General features: G+C 48.0%; 1 protein-coding gene and 1 long non-coding RNA gene across 3 annotated transcripts in view; one reads left to right on the forward strand and one right to left on the reverse strand.

The window, feature by feature from the left end:
* The window catches only part of SMOX (spermine oxidase), a 61,702-nt gene that overhangs the window by 42,043 nt on the left and 1,829 nt on the right, over positions 1-17,830 (reverse strand). Inside the window, exon 1 of one of the 2 annotated variants that reach the window (XM_068189059.1) lies at positions 8,812-8,980. The exons of the other annotated variant lie outside the window; for it this stretch is intronic. The gene's annotated coding sequence lies outside the window, so the exon portion shown is untranslated. Of the gene's footprint in view, positions 1-8,811; positions 8,981-17,830 lie in introns of those variants that run through there. 2 annotated transcript variants of the gene reach the window in all.
* Positions 1-17,830, forward strand: part of LOC137473238 (uncharacterized) — a 121,131-nt gene that overhangs the window by 9,318 nt on the left and 93,983 nt on the right. The gene's annotated exons all lie outside the window — the stretch shown is intronic.

The raw sequence follows: 17,830 nt of genomic DNA on the forward strand, positions 1-17,830 counted from the left end.
CTGCAACTGACAGAGGGAAAAAAGTAAGGAATGAAACACCAGAGCTTTCACTGCAATTGGAAAGAGAACAAGAGAAACTGGGGACTCACATTACACAAGTTATCACACAAAAACTCTGCAAGAACACTGAGGAATTCAAAGATACATAGTGATAGCCCAAACAAAAAAAAGCCAGACTGCTCCTCCCTACCTGCTCTTCCCACAGCAATAAACACAAGGCGATGCCAAAAGATGTTTCAAACCTGTCCAGACCAGCCTTCATTTTGGTGAGAGCTTCTTCAGTTATCCCAGGACAAAGGCCCTCTGTGTGCAGACCAACCTTTCACACACACATCCTACTCTCTCCCACTGAAAGGTATAACTGAGGTGTTAATAGATCCAGAGAAAATGCCTGGAATAATACACACAGACAGGTTTTGGGATTTTTTCCCAAAAAAAAATAAAGTGAAGGAGTTTACCTTAGCAAATAATGCTTCTAGGACTGGCTGATCTGTTTTCTGTCATGTTTTATATTTGAGTGCTACCTCTCAGAATAATCTTCACATCCACTTTTTACCAGCTTTAGAAATGCATGAATAGCAGAATCCTTCAGGGGAACAAAGGGACAGCAGGTACAAAATCAAATGCACAGAGTGTAACCACAGCAGGGAGGGAGAAGGGAAGGTCACTCCTGAACTACAGCTGGCAGGTCAGAGCAGGAAAGCACAATGGCTGAGCTGTAATCAAGCTAATCACGGGGAAAGCCTTGGTCAGGGCAGCTGGCAAGGACTTCCTTCACCTTAGAACAGCGAGGAATTATTCTGGAACAGTCAGAGATCCACAACACACCCCTGTGGAAAAGACAGCGCTTGAGCAAGAAAAGCACATGCTCTGTTCTTATAGCTGGTAAAGAGACAAAGCCATAATAAAACCTTCCATGACAAAACATTTCACCAGCGCTTTGTCCAAAACTAAAATGCATTAATCACACCCCAAAAGTCTACTTGAGAGTCACAAAATGGTGTTTTCTGGCTCAGTACATGCAGGTATCAGACACAGCTCTCCAGGGAAGTTTTGGACGCTGCAGCTCAAGGAAGACACGGCCCAGAGATTCCCAAAGGCAGCTCCAGAGGACTGAACAGCTCACTCTGTACAGTAACAAAAGGGCAAGAGGGCAGCAATTCTCAACTGCTGCATAGAAATCCAAGTCAGGAACCAGGAAAATCTTGGTCATGGCAAGAACAATGACAGACTTTCTAAGATCATCCAGGGACAATGAGGAAAGTCCATCACTGGAGACTTTTAACAACTGCTTTGGACAAACATCTGCTGGGAAAGTTTGGCTAGATCTGACCCAGCCTTGGGGCTGGAGGTCAGATTAGACAACTTAAGGTCCCTTCTGGCCCTGCAGTTCTTTGCTTGTAACAGAAATATGACAACAGAACACGTCAGCAGCAGCCCCAAAGCATGCAAGCCTCCCTGATATTTCCATCATACATTGGAGAAACACTGTAAGATCCCACGCGCAGCAGCTGCCTGTTCCCACGTGATACCTTCTCCCTGCATTCCTGGAGGAGCAATACAGGAACAATACAAAGAGCTGGACCCACAAAACAGGCACGGGAAGAGGAGCTCCCCAGTACAGCCTTCCCAACAACACAGTCCCTCTCACATCATCCCACAGCATGGGGACAGTTATTAACAGGAGCCCATCCCTACTGTCCCTCCCATTTGTCCCCTCCCCATCTCACCCTGCAGTCTGAGCAGTTCTCTCTTTCTTCTCTTTAGGCCTTTCTTCTGTTCCTCCCTGGAATATTTTCATGTGTAAGATCTTCAGGACTGGATCCCTGCCCACTACACAGCCCTGGATCCCACGCCAAAGGGAATCGGGGAACAAAAGATTAACGACCTGGTGCTTCACTCCAAAGCTGGTGGTCAGTCACACTCAGCCCTTTGTCAAGCTCTCACAAGCCCAGAGACACCAGATGCCACTGTGACACTGGAGCGATGGTGTGAGCTCCCCACGACTAGAAAAGGACATTTAATTTAGTCTGCTGGGAGGACTTTATGCTCCTGCAAGCATTAATGAATGGCACAAAGTGTCCCGTGGGGTGAGAGCATCTGAGCAGCAGAGTGTAAACTGTAAACTCTGAAGTACCAACCTTTATCTCAGGGTTAAAGCTCGACCTAGCAAAGCGGTTTTAAGAATTGTTGCTTCCTTGCATGCCCCCTACAATCCTCTTGGCTCATTCTTGAAAATCCAAAGTCAACCTCCAAGCTCTGTCTATGGAACAACAAGGGAGGAAGGTGACAGAAGTGGTCCCAGGAAGAAATACTCGTGTGAGTGTTTTTGTGAGCACATCCCAGCTGTAACCACACGTGTGTGTTTGTCAGTAGACCCTGGCACATCTGAGGGCACAGTTATGCAATCCCAGAAAACTTAGATCCCAGTTGTACTGTCCTTAAAGGACAGCCCTGACTGTACATGTAGTGCTGACAACATCGGTCATGCGACAGGCCAGGGACTGGATCCAACTAAAAAATAACCCCATAAAAATAATAATCGTCTGCCAGGGCTCCCTGACCAAGATCGCACACCCACAGTCACAACAGAACATGCACAGGAATAGGATGACCCCTTTTCCTAGAAGTAGCATCTTAAATCTGTCTAAGTCACCCATCAGCCTGTGCTCTGACGGCTGGAAAAGAGTTATGCAAGAGAGGAAACAAGCACTCGGAGACAGTACAGCTCAGAGAAAAGATCTCAGGGCAGCTCCACTCCTAAAGCCAGGCTCTTGCAAAACAGCCCTCGTGCCAGCTTGCCAGGCTTTCCCAAAGGGTCCGTGAACTTCACGAGTTCAACCAAAGGATTACCAGGCATGTCTTCCTGGCAGAGTCCTCTAGGATCACAACAATGACTGATTTCAAAAGAGAAAATCCTATTAGAAGACTGGAGATAAAAGCAGGAGGTTACATCTATATCCTGGAGCATGCATTCCATGGGACAGGAGAACTTTTAATTCCATTTCAGACTAAATACTTGTCCAACAGAAACATCAGTTGAGCACACTTGAATGCTGCACCTGTGCAACCTTTTGGGGAGAAAATCCATTCCCCATCTGCCCTGAAAAATTAAAGAAACTCCTCCTTTCCTATGCAAATCCCAGTTTAGGGATAGGCTAGGACTATCTGCTTCGCCTAGCACAAGGCATTTTCTGCTTACATCAGCTACAAGGGAGCTTGAGTAAGTACTTCAGGACACAAATGATCCAAAATCAACATGCTTTTTCTTCTCCCTTCTCAAAATGTGCCAACATCACCATATCCTGTCCAATGTTTCAGTCATTCCGAGCATGCCAGCAGCTTACACTATTCCACGCCACTCAGCTCAATCTAGAGGATGCACTTGGGAAAATCTGGCATTATCAAGAATGAGGAATGGTGAAGAAATGAATAACTAAGTATCCATTCTTTAACAGTTATCTACATCCATTTAGTTTTCTACTTCATCAGCCAGGAAAACAAATATTTTCTTTATTTCTTAAAAGGTAGGTCCTGCCTTTGAACTCAGTAAGTACACACACACACACACACACAAAAAGTGGAATTAAATGAACTTTTCCAGCCATTATAAAGGCTTTGCAGCCCTTGAAAGACCTATTGGATAAAAGAAATGAAAGTTACCAAACCAAAAATTCCCTACAAGCTGAAATTGCCTGAGTTTACTTCAGCTCTTTAGGGCCCTCCACAGCTGAGATCTCCTCATTCTTTCTGCCACTGATCTGTTCTGTGGCCCCCAGTGCTCTCTCCATCCTTCTACTCCAGGAAGTGAGGGAAACGTGGTCTCACAGCATGATGTGGAAAACTGCCCCTAAAAGGGAATATCCAACAAAATCCTGTGTAAATCACTACTCTGGGGCTGCAAAATCTGTCTCACTCAGACCCAGCAAGCTGCCAGCCACCATCACTTGGAATTAGAGAGCACCAACAATAAGTGCCTTGTTTCACTGAGACTTTAAAGCAGGGCCTGGTAGCAGAGAACTACCCGAGAATAGCTCAGGGATCAAACTCCAGCAGGAAAAGCAGGGAGGGGATTTTTCACCCCTCTTGCACCGCTGAGCTCATCACCTTCAGAGCAACCCAGGCGTTCCTCAGAGCCAAACCACTCCTGCTGCATCCTCCCAACTTCCCTTCCATCCCATCCTCACAACCTCACGGCCCTGGCCCCAACATGTCACAAAACAAAAACTTCAAACTGCCATGAAAAGTAACACCAAAACTGCACTTAAAACCAAGGGGGCATGATTAAAATTCACCAAACACCACCACATTCACTGCATTTAAAGATTTCCAGAAGAAAAGGTCACCGGAATACAGAGCACATCTCCCAGAGCAAACGTCCTTGTCATGCTGCTGTTGGGTTCAGACAGTAAATACATTGTTATAAAAACCCTGCGTGCTGGGTTATCCACAGCTCAGGGCTGCTGGCTGAATCACAGGATGGTTTGGGTTGGAAAAGACCTTAAAGATCATCTCATTCCCACCCCCTGCCATGGGCAGGGACACCTTCCACTAGTGCAGGTTGTTCCAAGACCTGTCCAACCTGGCCTTGGACACTTTCAAGGATGGGGCAACCACAGCTTCTGTGCCAGGGCTTCATCACTGTCTGACTAAAAAACTCCTTCCTAATATCTAATCTAAAAGTCCCCTCTGTCAGTGGGAAGCCATTCCCTCTTGTCCTGTCACTCCAGGCTCTTATCCAGAACCCCTCTCCACCTCTGCTGGAGCCCCTTCAGGCACTGGAAGGTGGTCAAAGGTATCCCCAGAGCTTTCTCTTCTCCTGGTACAGCCCTGCACTGTTCCTCCAGCCTGCAGCCCAACCCTATCCCAGGGACCCTCCAGGGCACTGGTTCTCATGGAAACACAAGAACAGGACCTCAAACTGAGGTTCCTCCAAAGCCACTCCCCAGAGCAGAGCCACACACCACCTGCACCACACCAATGTGCTCCTCAGGTGCCACCACGCTCATGGTGTTAACTGAAGTCACCATGAAGATTTATTTTCCAAGTGGTTCATATTCCCACCCATGGTATTTCTGGAATCTTTGTTAAAACAAGAAGAAACCACTGAAATTTTAGATTATTAAAAAAAAAAAAAAAAGGAAAGCTTTTCAACCAATTTCCACAGTGACTTCTATAAACTCAAGATTTATTACAGTGCACACACCCATGTGCCCTCTACACGGAGCAAGGAATGCCCGGATACAGCAAAGCCAACACAGCAACAGAGCCAATGAAAATCAGACACAAAATCAAGGTAGCTGAAAATGTTCATGTTCTCTCAACAGGAAGACAACAAAGATGATAACAGAGTCTGGAAACACCATAAAGGTGGCTTTGAAGTGTCACTTGTAAAGCTATCTGTGTCTTAGGATTCCATAATTTGATGAATTGGTTGCATTTGGGATTTTTTATGGTTATGCTTTTATTCCCTATTCTCATGGTGGGTTACCATCTCCCTCCCACTTCGCTGCTGTGCTTAGATCAGTTTTTGCACGCAAGCAGAGCAGGACAGATCCCTCAGCCACATCTTAAAGCCAGAGGTTTAGACTCTCCAGAGAAAGAAGAGTTCAAATCCATTCTCCAGCCACATCAATTCCAAGAGGAGAGCTTTACAGCTCTTTTATTTATTATTTACCACTCTAACACAATGTTTTAGCTCACCAACAGAACTAAAAAAAAAATCAGTTCTTTAATTTCCATAGACATGACTTCATTAACTTCTGGAGAGGACTAATGTTTGTGGCCAGTGGGAAAGGGTATTTCTACATTTTTCCATTTTCTGGTCTGTTAATTACAATTACTGAGAGTAGGAGACAGCGGTGAGATTTGTGAAACACAGCAGGCTGTGTTTTAATACTTTTGAAAAAAACAAGAGAAAATAATTTCTCTCTCTTTTTTGTATAACCCGATCATACAAAGTAATTCCACATACTCCAGAAGTCAGCATCACAGTTTTCCTTAGACACTCACTTGGGCTAGCAGGAATTTAGTTGGAGAACCTCAGATTTGATTAGAAGGGATTACTTTTCAGTGAGATGACAGGAACAAAAACCATGAAATGATGGAAGTGGGGTTGAGAGACAGGCAGATACACTCCTGAGGCTGGCAGCAAGATGCAGGAATACTCCTCCAAGCTTCTGAGGCAGAGATGGGCAGGGGTCCGATAGCTTTTGAGGATGGATGAGTGAGAAAAACCCAAATTATACTACTTGGCTAACATGGAGGTCAGTAAAAGCACCATCACACCTCTTAGATGCTGTAGGGAGCCCAGAAACCATGCCTGCTGTTTGTAAGGAATGTCAACAATTTGACAGAGTTCTCCAAACTCTACCTCAACCCCTCCAGTGCCACCAAGTCAACTGAGATTCCACCATCCCAGAAAAACACCGAGTTTCAGAGACACCACAGCTAACTCATGACACTTTGGTGGGAGAGACACAGCAGGGTTTCAAGCACTTCCAGCTCAAACCAGAGAGGGACAACCACGAGTGCCAGCAGCAGGGCTGAGGACACGGGATCCCAGGACACGTGCAGCGTGTTTGTGGTGTTCCAGCCACACGCTCCAGCGTTTCAGGGAAGCGCGGCACAAAGCAGAACAGCTCCAGAGCCGCTGTTCCACGGAGCCAAAGGATGGAGAGGGATGAACGACCACAGCACCCAGCATCAGCCAGCATTTTTAGCATTTAAAGCCTGAGACCTCTACACCCCCTTCCACACACAGCTTAGCCAAAATACCAGCTGGATGCTGCTCCAAACCCAAAGAAGTCCAGGTAAACATTTGATCAGCCACACAATGGCTGAGGATCCAGGCACTGAGTCAGACCCAAGCCTGTCGGATTTTTTGCCAGCTCAGTAGTCATCCAAACAGGCTTCCTAGTCCGGCTACCCACTCCACAACAGTGGCACGAGGGAAAGGCAGTGCTGGTTTGTTTTTTTTTTAGAGGCAAAGCCAGCTGAAACCACAGAGCTTACTATTCCCTAAAAAACACAGTACATCTGTTCCACAGCAGTGCCGTAAAAGATTAGTAAGTGCTGGCCTAACAATCTGGAAAGGGAAAAGGACCTAGGAGAGCAAAATGTTATCACTAAGTCAATAAAACAACATCTGTAAAGGACTGAGAACATAACAGCATTCTTGCACAACACAAATAAATGCTCCTGGGCTGATTTCTTGGTCTCCACTAAACCTGTCTGGTAACTCTGGGAACAGGACTGTGTCGTACAGGCTACGGGAAACGTGGATCAACAGGGTGAGCTGAGGACAGGGCTCTGGGCTCGACTTTGTGCAGGATCACAGAGTGGACATGTGTTAGGCGATACATATGGTTTCACTTTTATGTAAAGTTAGTGTTTACATCAATACATCAGGCAATTACAGCTGGTCCCGGCACCAGGTCTGAGACAGCGTGTCTATAATCCACGGAAAGTATTTTTTGGGACGAGCAGAGCAACAATGCAGCAGAGCTGCTCTGTACACGGGGTTGAGAATGTAAATAAAAGCTTTGAGTTTCCGTAACTGACAAATGGCTTTGTGCATTTTACTACCCGGCATTGGGAACTAATCCCTCATCTACCACACCGCAATTCCACACAAGTCGATGGATTCGACTGAAAACGCCGGTGTGAGCCGCCAAGCCCCCGGTATTGTAACAGCTTTGTATAAACATGAAAACACCAGAAACACAAACAAGCTGGGGGCGAGCCTTCGCCGCTCGTCACTCGCATCCCCGGCACGGTGACTTCCCCACTTAACCTCTCCTCTCGGTGTCATCACCGGAACGCCAGCCGGGAATGCGGAGGCACGCGCGGACTCGTGTCACATGCGGGAGATTCACCGACATCAACGCACGGGAGTGGGGAGAAAACCACCCAAACCACCCCAAAATCCCAACACATCCATGCGTGTTCTCCCCTTAGCCGAGACAGCGATCCTTCCTCCCACGGCCCCCATAAAAAGCGGCGGGGATGACACCTGCTCTGCAGGGTGGGGTGTCAAGGGGCGGAGGAACGAGGGTCAGCAAACTTCTGGGGTGGTTTGGGGTGTGTGGGATGGGGCACAGCGAACGTCCCATGGAGCAGTTTGGGGAGGTGAAACTGTGGGATGGGGCACGGGGAACGGCCCCTCAGGGACGGGGCACACGGCTGGCTCCTCCGGGATCGTGTGGGACGGGGCACCGGGACGGGGCACCGGGCCGAACCCCGAGGGCGGCGTTCGGGACGGGGCACCGGGCCGAACCCCGAGGGTGGTGTGTGTGACGGGGCACCGGGCCGAACCCCGAGGGCGGCGTTCGGGACGGGGCACCGGGCCGAACCCCGAGGGCGGCGTTCGGGACGGGGCACCGGGCCGAACCCCGAGGGCGGTGTTCGGGACGGGGCACCGGGCCGAACCCCGAGGGTGGTGTGTGTGACGGGGCACCGGGCCGAACCCCGAGGGCGGCGTTCGGGACGGGGCACCGGACCGAACCCCGAGGGTGGTGTGTGTGACGGGGCACAGGGAACGGCCCCTCGGGCAGGTGTGTGGGACGGGACACAGGGAACGGCCCCTCGAGCGGCTTGGCGAGGTGGGCGTGTGGGACAGGTGCCGGCTCTGTGCCCCCAAAGCCCCCCGCCCTCTCCGCGCCGCCGCCCGGGCGCTCTGTGCGGGGGACGGAGCCGGGCAGCCCCGCCGAGGCGGCACCGGCCCTCCCGCCGCAGGTGCCGGCTGAGGGGGCCGAGGGGACCCTGCGAGGGGACGCTCCGAGGGGACCGGGGCCGCCGCCCGCCGCGTACCTCTCTGTGCGGTGCCGGAGGGGACAGTCGGGGTCGGGGCGCCCGCCCGGCTCTCGCCTCGCTGCCTCCCGCGGCTGAGCGGCTCCCGGCGCGGCTGAGCGGCGGCTGCGGGCACTGCGGGCCGAGAACCAGCGCCGGCCTGTTTTCCAGCCGCCTCCCCTGCGGCCCGCCCCGGCTCCGCCTCGAGCATCCCCCGCCTCCGCCTCCTCCTCTTTCCCCTTCTCCGCCTCCTGCGCCGCCTCCTCCGCCTCGCTCCTGGTCTTGGATGACTTGAACGTGAAACTCTAAGGATATCACCGCCTGTTCGGTGAAGCAAGTGTCTTAAACCTAATTTTCTTCCTAAGCGAGACGGGTCTTTTTCACCTTTTGCGGTTGCCGCTTTACTTCAAGGCTTCTGTGATACCCCTGCTCGGGGGCGTTCACCAAACTACAGAGCGGACCCAGTGTGGAAAATAACTTAATTCCTGCCCGAGTTTTTTTCCTATTCCTGTGCAGACAATGAAATTAATCTCATCGGAGTCTACCTCACAATTTAAAGCCCAGCCTGTGGTCCAGAAAAACACAACCCTCCAAAGTCCTACCCAAAACACCATCCTGCTTTCTTATCTCTCACCATCTGGTTTCTGCGACTCACTGATACCAGTGTTCACGCAGTTGCACGGGGTAGTGTCATATACTGGAAAAAAAAAAAAAAGTTATAGAAAATCAAAAATAGGCGTAGCTTTAAACTTTTTTTTTTTTTTGCTTGAAGACCCCTAAAAGCTAGCAAAGGACCTTCTCCAACATATATATATATACACTACAATATACAATGTATATGCAATGTAAATATATGTACACATAATATATATATGTACTACATATATACTACAATACACATTTATATATGTATTTATAAAAAATAAACATATTGTGTGTATCTATAGATATGTTACATATATACATATATATATATATACATTAAATGTATATTGGATACCCCATCCCTGGAAATGTTCAAGATCAATTTGGACAAAACTCTGAGCAACCTGGTCTAGTGGAAGGTGTCCCTGCCCATGGCAGGGGGTTGGAACAAGATGATCTTTAATGTTCCTTCCAGCCCAAAACATTCTGCAATTCTGTATATAATAAGAATACTCTTAAGTGGCTCTGGGCACAGAGCCTGTGCCATGGAGACTTCCTCCAAATGGAGGGGAAAGCCAAAAAAATCCAGTTCCAGAGTCACAGTTTGGGAGTTGGCACTCAGAGCCCTAAAGCAAAGGGAAGATGTTCCTTCTGAATTTGATGCTTTTCATGCAGCTGCAGGGTAAAAGTCTCTTCTCCAAGCAGCAGCCCCATAAACACAGGTTTTATCCAAGCAGCAGCCCTGTAAACACAGGTTTTATTAAATTACAGCTTCTTTCCAAAAAAAGTTTGTGACCAGGATTGAGCAATGTGTAACTCACGGGATGCGGGTCCACCATGGAGCTGGAGCACTCAGACATCCCGCAGCCTTCCCATTAAATGCTGGCTGAAATTGCTTTTGGATGCCTGGAGGGAAAGTCTGGAGGAAGACTGCGCCTGGGATGGAAATCAGTCATGTCTGCACGCTGCCTTCAAGCATTTTAAAGTTTTATAGAACGCGCTCAGCCGCCTGCCAGAGGTTTGCACCTGCACGGCTGGGCTGAGGTTGCTGAGCCAGCCAAAACATCTGGGGAAAACAGCAAGAATAACACGGATTTGGGGTTCCCAGCTTCCATCAGATATCAGACAGCTGTGCAAACTTTCCAATTTCATATATGCAGTGCTTGCAGGTTGTTTTTCTCCAGACTTTGAGCTTCCCTGACTGCCCTTCAGTGCTGCCATCACCACAGGACTTAAAACCCTTCAAAGCCCCTCGAAGCACCCAGATGCAGAAGCCACTGTAACGTTTGACAATCAGTACAGGACAAGGGACAGTATAAGAAGGATATAAAGCTTTTAGAGAGCATCCAAAGGAGCAGCATGAAATTTGGGAAGGCTCTAGAGGGAAAGCCTTACAAGGGGTGGCTGAGGTCCTTTAGTCTGTTCAGCTGGAGACTGAAGAGAGGCCTCACCATGGTCTGCAGCTTCCTTATGAAGGGAAGTAGAGAGGCAGCTCTGCTCTCTGCTCTCTGATGGCCACTGACAGGACCCAAGAAAATGGCATGAAGCTGTTTCAGGTGGAGTTTAGTTGGATATTAGGAAAAGGTTCTTCCCCCAGAGGGTGCTGGGCACCAACCAGGCTCCCCAGGGAATGGGCACAGCCCCAAAGCTGCCAGAGCTCCAGGAGAGTTTGGACAATACTGTCAGGGAGAGGATGGGATTGTTGGGGTTGTCATGTGCCAGAGGGGCCAGACATTGGACTGGTTAGTCCTTGTGGGTCCCTTCCAACTCAGAATATTCTATGATTCTACGGCCACACGCTGTTTGGGATGTGGTTTGTGAGCCTGCCAGCCATCGGGGTGGCTGTCCCCATCCAGCACGCCCCAGGAGCCAGCCTGTGGCTGGGGGTGGGCTCTGCCCTCCCACACCTGCCTCACAGCCTCAGCACTGGGTCTCCACCAAGCCTACACATGGAAGCAGAGCTTTGCAAATTAAAGGACTTCAGGGAAATTAGCTATATCCCTGTTGTAACCAGCTATATCTGGAAAGAGAGGAATTGGCAGCGAGGCTGGAAAGAGCAGCCTTTCCCACCAGACCGGACAAAGTCAGAGGAGATAAGGAAATAGGGACAGTTTGATGGTCCAGCTTGGAGATCTTTATCTGCAGAGGATGGAAGGGAAGCCAGGATTTCCTGCCTGGAGTCCTCAGCATCTCACAGAGCAACACCTGCCCCTCAGGGCTGCCTCAAATCCAGGCAGTGTTTGTTCCTAGGCAAAGAGGAGCCACGAAGGACAGACTGGTGCCCCCTGTACCCACAGAAAAGCTGAACCAATGAGGGATGCTTGTCATCCAGCAGCTGGGAAAGCTGGGGAGCCAATTCCTATTGAATGGTACTTCTATTTCCTCCACAGCAAATAAACAACTGTGCTGCAGGGCTGCACCAGCTCTGAGCTTGCCTGGCTGCAATGTGAAGGATTTGAACTAAATCTAGAAAGCTCTGGGTATTAGGAGTCCCCTGGGCTCTACCCTCTTTCTCCAGTTTAGATTTGGCACCAGAGCCAGCCCTAAGCCCTAGGAATGCTTGTAAGGCATTTTAAGGATAGACAGAAATGCCATTACCTGTGGGAAAATAAAGCCAAAATACCTTGCAAGCCCATGTTTAATACAGTATTTGATGCATTAAGGAAGAGTAATTGACAGATATGACTGGGGCTGGTGCCTTTTGCAGACAGTAGTCCCAAGGAAATTTTATGAAATCCTAAAATCAGCATTTTTTATGCCTTTGACATTTGTTTTCTATAAGCAGACCACACAGTGAATAAAGCATCTTTCCTGGGAAGCACTCTTGAAGGACAGGTTTATGACTGAAATGTAAAGCAAATGGTAAAAGTCTGGAGAGCCTAACCTAAAAAACCAGGGAGGACAAAGACCTTGTGCAACACACCTGAAAAGATTGCCCACAGCTGCAATCCAGAGACATAATCGATGTGAAGAAAGAAAAGTGAAGGATTGCCTGGAAGGTCTCTTTTTGGAAGGGTTTTTTGCACCACAGAATGGACAGAAATAGCTCAGGTCTCATGTCCTTCAACACACACCTTCAGATGGGGAAGGAATTCCAGAAAATAAATCAGGAGAGCTCATGGTGGGCACGTGGAGGGTGGGAGGGTACCTGGGCACTCCATGAAGTTGTATTTCTGGGTTTGGAGTTTGTATTTCAGGTTTGAAGTCTGGCCAAGGAGATCTATTGGATTGACTGATGCTGCTTTTTTTTTTTTTTTTTATTTTATTTTTTTTTATTTTCTGCCAAGCAAAATAAAGACTTAAAGCCATTAAGTGATTGTTCTCTAGATTTCTTTTGACCAGCATAATGCCCCATTCCTAGAACTGTCAGGTGAGATGAGCATTAAGCTTGGCATGAAGCTTTTTTTAGAAAAATAAGGATCCAGCTGGCTGGAAAAGAGAGCAGGAGTGGCAGATAGAAACAAGCAGCCCGGAGTACCCCTCAGTGCTCCAAAACACCACATTCCTGACATAAAAATGTTTTGCCTTTTACTGTTGTTGCACAGCATTTTTCATCCTCAGATTTTAAAACGTTGGGAAAAGTGCTGTTATCTACTTGAAATCAGGAATCTCAGTACAGAGACCCCTGATACAAGCCACAGGGTGTGCTGTGCTTCAGAGGTTGCCCACTCTTGCCAAGATTTGGCTTTGGCATTAGAAGCATGTCTGCAGTGAAAAGGCCTCATGAGTTTGACTCAAGTTTTTGGGGGATCCATTCGCACAATGACATCTGGCAGAACCTTCATGAAGTTAAAATATAACTTGAACAGAAAATCTGTAAGTCAGAAGAGAGGTTTCCAGTTTTCTAACCCAGGAATTATTATCCTAAGGGTACCTGGTACTGATTTTGGCTCCTGCTCTGGGCAGGGTGACACACAGTGACAAAGCTGCTTGTGTTTCCCCAAGCAGGACGCCATGTACAGCCTGAAAAAATTACCTGTGTTAAATAACTACAGCAACTCCAAACAAGACCAGCTGGCTTTTCCATCCTCTGCACTGTTTGTTTACTAGAGAAAGACTAATCCCTTTTACCTGCAAAGCAAACTTACCATGAAGGCCTACATATAATGCTTTATTATCTTTCCATCCGTCCTTAATACGGAATTTCCATGATTCATTCACCCACTTGAGGAACACTTGAGCACTCAAACAAAAACATACATTCCCAGGAGAAAAACCAAACCCACTTCCAGTGCAGGAGACAGAAACATTCTAACATAAATACAAAATCCCACCAGAAATTTTATCTGAAGCAAGGCTGTGGCTCACAAGCACAAGGAAGGACAGAGATCAAACAGTATCGCCTCTTGTGGGTGTTTTCCCCCTTTTCCTCACAATCCCCTGACAATAAGTCAATTAAAGGTTTTACCAAGACTACAAAGGGGACCTGAAAGCCCAGCAGCCTCCCTTTGATAGAAAATTCAGGCTACAGGCAGTTTCAAAAGTCACTTCAGAGAGTCTGCCCTTTGCTAAAAAAGCCTTTGTGACCTTCCAGTCATCCCAGTGTAGCTGCAGCAGTTCATGGGAATGAGTAACAATGACCTTTGCTATTTGACAGGCTGTCCAAGTGACAGGGAGCTCTCTCATAAATATTTCCCCTTGATGATGAGCAATCTGGACACAGAACAACCACCCAGCTCACCTTTGTGGTTAGAAATAAAACTAGTCCAGGTGAGGAGAAATTCCCCTCCCATGTTTGTTCATCCTTATTCCCTTCTAGGAAGGTGATTTCTGGAATGAGACTGCTCAAGCAGTAATTTCTTCTAATATCCTGGGAGCTACAGGCTTTGACACTTTCCTACATGGATTTCTGGAAGGATATAGCTGCTAAGAAAAGTATCCAGTCTCAACAGTGGGAAAAAAATCCATGTGCAATCCTCAATAAATTGGAGTCGCAAGCACACACCCTGAAAACTTGAAATGTGCTGCTCTTCCTGGCTTATATCTGTCAAGCTTCAAGTCCCAATTACTTATTCTTACCACAAATTTCTCTCTGCTAAATTTAAAAATCCTTCATTATTCCATTTCTGTGAGTTCTTGTACCTAAAGTGCCCTTTTGGTTTCATTTGGGTAAGGAAAATTGGAAATGCTTTCCCTGGAGCACAGGCAGGAAGCAGATTAAAAAGTTGGCACTATCTTCTCCACACACCTGTGTGCTGGCCAGGGAACAACCTGAGTCTCCACAAGTGGGAGAACAGGACTCACCACTCTCAGGTCCCAGTTATTTTCTGTCAGGGGCTTTGTGGGGTAGGCATGGTTCCTCTGTATTTAATAACCTTCTTTGGATTTTGTTTCCACGAGCTGGTCTGCTTTCTTCAGGTAAATATTGACAATGAATCAAGGAATCATATCAGTGGCACATCCTTTGATTTGCATGGAGCTGGCTATTTCCATTCAACATGGAATCGTAGATTCATGGAGTGGTTTGGATTGGTAGGGACCTGAAAGATCATCCTGTTTCAATCCCCTGCCATGGGCAGGGACACCTTCCACTAGCCCAGGTCACTCCAAGCCCCTTCCTACCTGGCCTTGGATATTTCCAGGGATGAGGCAGCCACAGCTTCTCTGGGCACCCTGTGCCAGGGCCTCACCACCCACACAGGGAACAATTCCTGCCCAATATCTCATCCATCCCTGCCCTCTGGCAGTGGGAGCCATTCCCTGTGTCCTGTCCCTCCATCCCTTGTCCCCAGTCCCTCTCCAGCTCTCCTGGAGCCCCTTTAGGCCCTGGAAGGGGCTCTGAGTTCTCACTGAAGACTTCTCCAGGTGAACACCCTCAGCTCTCTCAGCCTTTCCTCGAAGGAGAGGTGCTCCAGTCCTCAGTGCTCTCATGTCCTTATACTGTGTGACACAGGGACCAGCTGGATTCTCAGCAACCTCTCACTATTTTGTGCACCTCTAGCACATCCTTCACAAGTTATTCCCGGGAGATCCAGTCTTATCTCACCCAACAGGCCTTCTTGTGAAAGCTGCTATGAGCACTCACACCCCTTTGTCGCCAATTCAGCACAGTTTGCATGAAAGCACAATCACCTAAACTATTCTGAACACAAAAAGAATCCAGGAAATGAAATTCTGGCAGGTGCAAAGGAACAGGGATGTGGAAATCTGGGAGGAGGCTTTGCCGCTGACGGCAGCACAGCTCCTGCCTTTATCTCACAGCAGGTAGAGGAAAGCATGGTGGGAAAATGCAACCTAATGCCATTGTGGATCTCCAGCACTGGCCATGTGTTTCAGGTCTCTTCCAGGCATTATATTACTGGTTTGGATATTTCCCTTCCAAAGCCAAGGGCTGATACCTGCAAAAGCCAGAGAATGATCCTGAGAACCTCCCCTGTTTCCATCCCAGTCCCTGCAGCCCCTGCTTCCCCTCCTCTGCCTTGGCACCGCGGTGCCCACAGCAGCCTCAGCCCCTCTCCCTGCCCAGAGCAGCTCCGTTTTCCTGCTGTGCCCTGTTCCCTGCCCGTGCCTGGCTCCCAGCTCCTGAGGGTGCCCAGTTCTGCAGCCCTGAGCACAGAGGCTGCCTTTGTGCTCCGCACGTGTTCTCTGCCAAGAGCTGTGAGCCATCCTGGCACTGCGCTCCCTAAAAATAGCCTTGCCCCACGGATAACCTGCCGCCTCGCAGAGTGGCAGGTCTTAAAGATAAACCCTTCTATAAACCCGCAAAAAATGAGGTGAGAAATGCTCCTGGGGTGGAGAGGAAAGCTCTGAAGGAGCGGCCTAAGAGGGGTAATAAAGAACACAGGCTCGGTACAGCCACAAAAGCAGTGCCAGGGGGCCTGGAGAGCAAGTGTTGTGTATAACCTGCGCACAGGCGTAATGCAACAACTGCTGAGCTACAGGGGGCTCTTTTACAGTCAGCGTGAAGACACAACGCTGCCAGCAAAAGTAATCCAAAAGAACAGAAATCCATCAGAAAAAGCTGAAAAAACACTTCTTCTTTACATAGGGATGCGTATTTTGGATACAAAATACACCCAGATAGCATTTTTGCCCATCCACAACTTGCAATATATCCATTGACTCTTTCACATTTTATTTTAATAACAGGGGAGTCAAGTGAGCTCGATTGACGGGCTGGTTCCCAGGGAAACATGAGCAACTTATTTCTCTTAAATAGCAGGCACAAATGTTTCCTGTGTTAAACTGCACAGCCTGCTGTGACATTCAGATCTCCAGGATATAATCTCAAAAGAGCAGAATTTGTTTGCCTGGCTCTGAGGTGGGGAAGGAGAGAGGTAGCAGCACACTACAGCTGGCGATGGGTGCTAGAAGGGATCTGGCACCCAAATAATTTTTGAGGAGCTACGTCCCTTGTCCCAGTCCCTAAAGGAAGGGCAAAACAGAGTTTAACAAAAAAAAAAAAAAAAAAAAAAGTAAAATAAACCAGTGTTGCTGGGAGAGAAATGGAAAACAGAGAAATCAGTAATAGCAAGCCTTTAAAATCTCAGTCAAAATGCCAGGCTGGCTGCCCAGTGTTGCTGGGACACATTAGGAGAATAAAAAGAGCCACAGTGCTCAGGCTCCATCCTGCCAAGCTGCTTTGGCTGCTGCAGATGAAGGTAGGAAGGGACTTGGAAAAGAAAAAAGACAAAGCTGAACATCCTTATAAATTGCTTTCATTTGGGGCACCTCAAACCTTTAAAGGACACTTTCCTGCCCCTTGTGCCCAGGGATGCTGTTCCCAACTCTGCTTCCGTGGTGCAAAGTACCATGGCTTTAGTGGCCAAGCTCATTTTCCTTCCTGCTGCTTCAGGTTAAAGTGATGGGGAAAAAAAAATAAAACCAGTGGCCACAAGCAGTTGCTCAAGGTTGGGTCTGCTGGAATTTGAAATGCAAGGAACACTCAGAACTTTGTTCCCCAGAAGTAAATTATTACAGAGTCAAACACACAAAACACATCTCCCCAAAGCTCTCCTTGCCTTCTTTATATTCACCTCAAGGGATGTCCTGAGCCTGATGGGATTTATCTGCTTAGTGAATCCCAGAAAGTATCTCTCACTAAATTCCATCATCTCTCAGTTGTCCATTTACCTCCTGAACCTTTTTGTATCCACAATATCCTTCAGAAAGACGTTTCCAGTCCAGCTACCCATTGCATGAGGACCCACCTTCATGGAGTTATCCCACTAATTTCATTTGCTGGCCACTAGTTCCCGTAGAGCCAAGACACTGGCTGGCTGTTTCCTCACTACCCAGTCCTTGAACACAGGATTTTTCCAGACCTCCTTTGTGTGCTCCTTCAGTTCTCCTTTTATTTATCTGAGCCAATATTAAAGTAAGCAGGTGATAATTTGGCCCTGGAACAACTTTTTCCCCCTCCTTGCACATTTCCTTTTCGGTTGAAAAGAAAAAA

This window comes from Anomalospiza imberbis, chromosome 4 (assembly GCF_031753505.1).
Source record: "Anomalospiza imberbis isolate Cuckoo-Finch-1a 21T00152 chromosome 4, ASM3175350v1, whole genome shotgun sequence".
Classification (NCBI taxonomy): Eukaryota; Metazoa; Chordata; class Aves; order Passeriformes; family Viduidae; genus Anomalospiza; species Anomalospiza imberbis.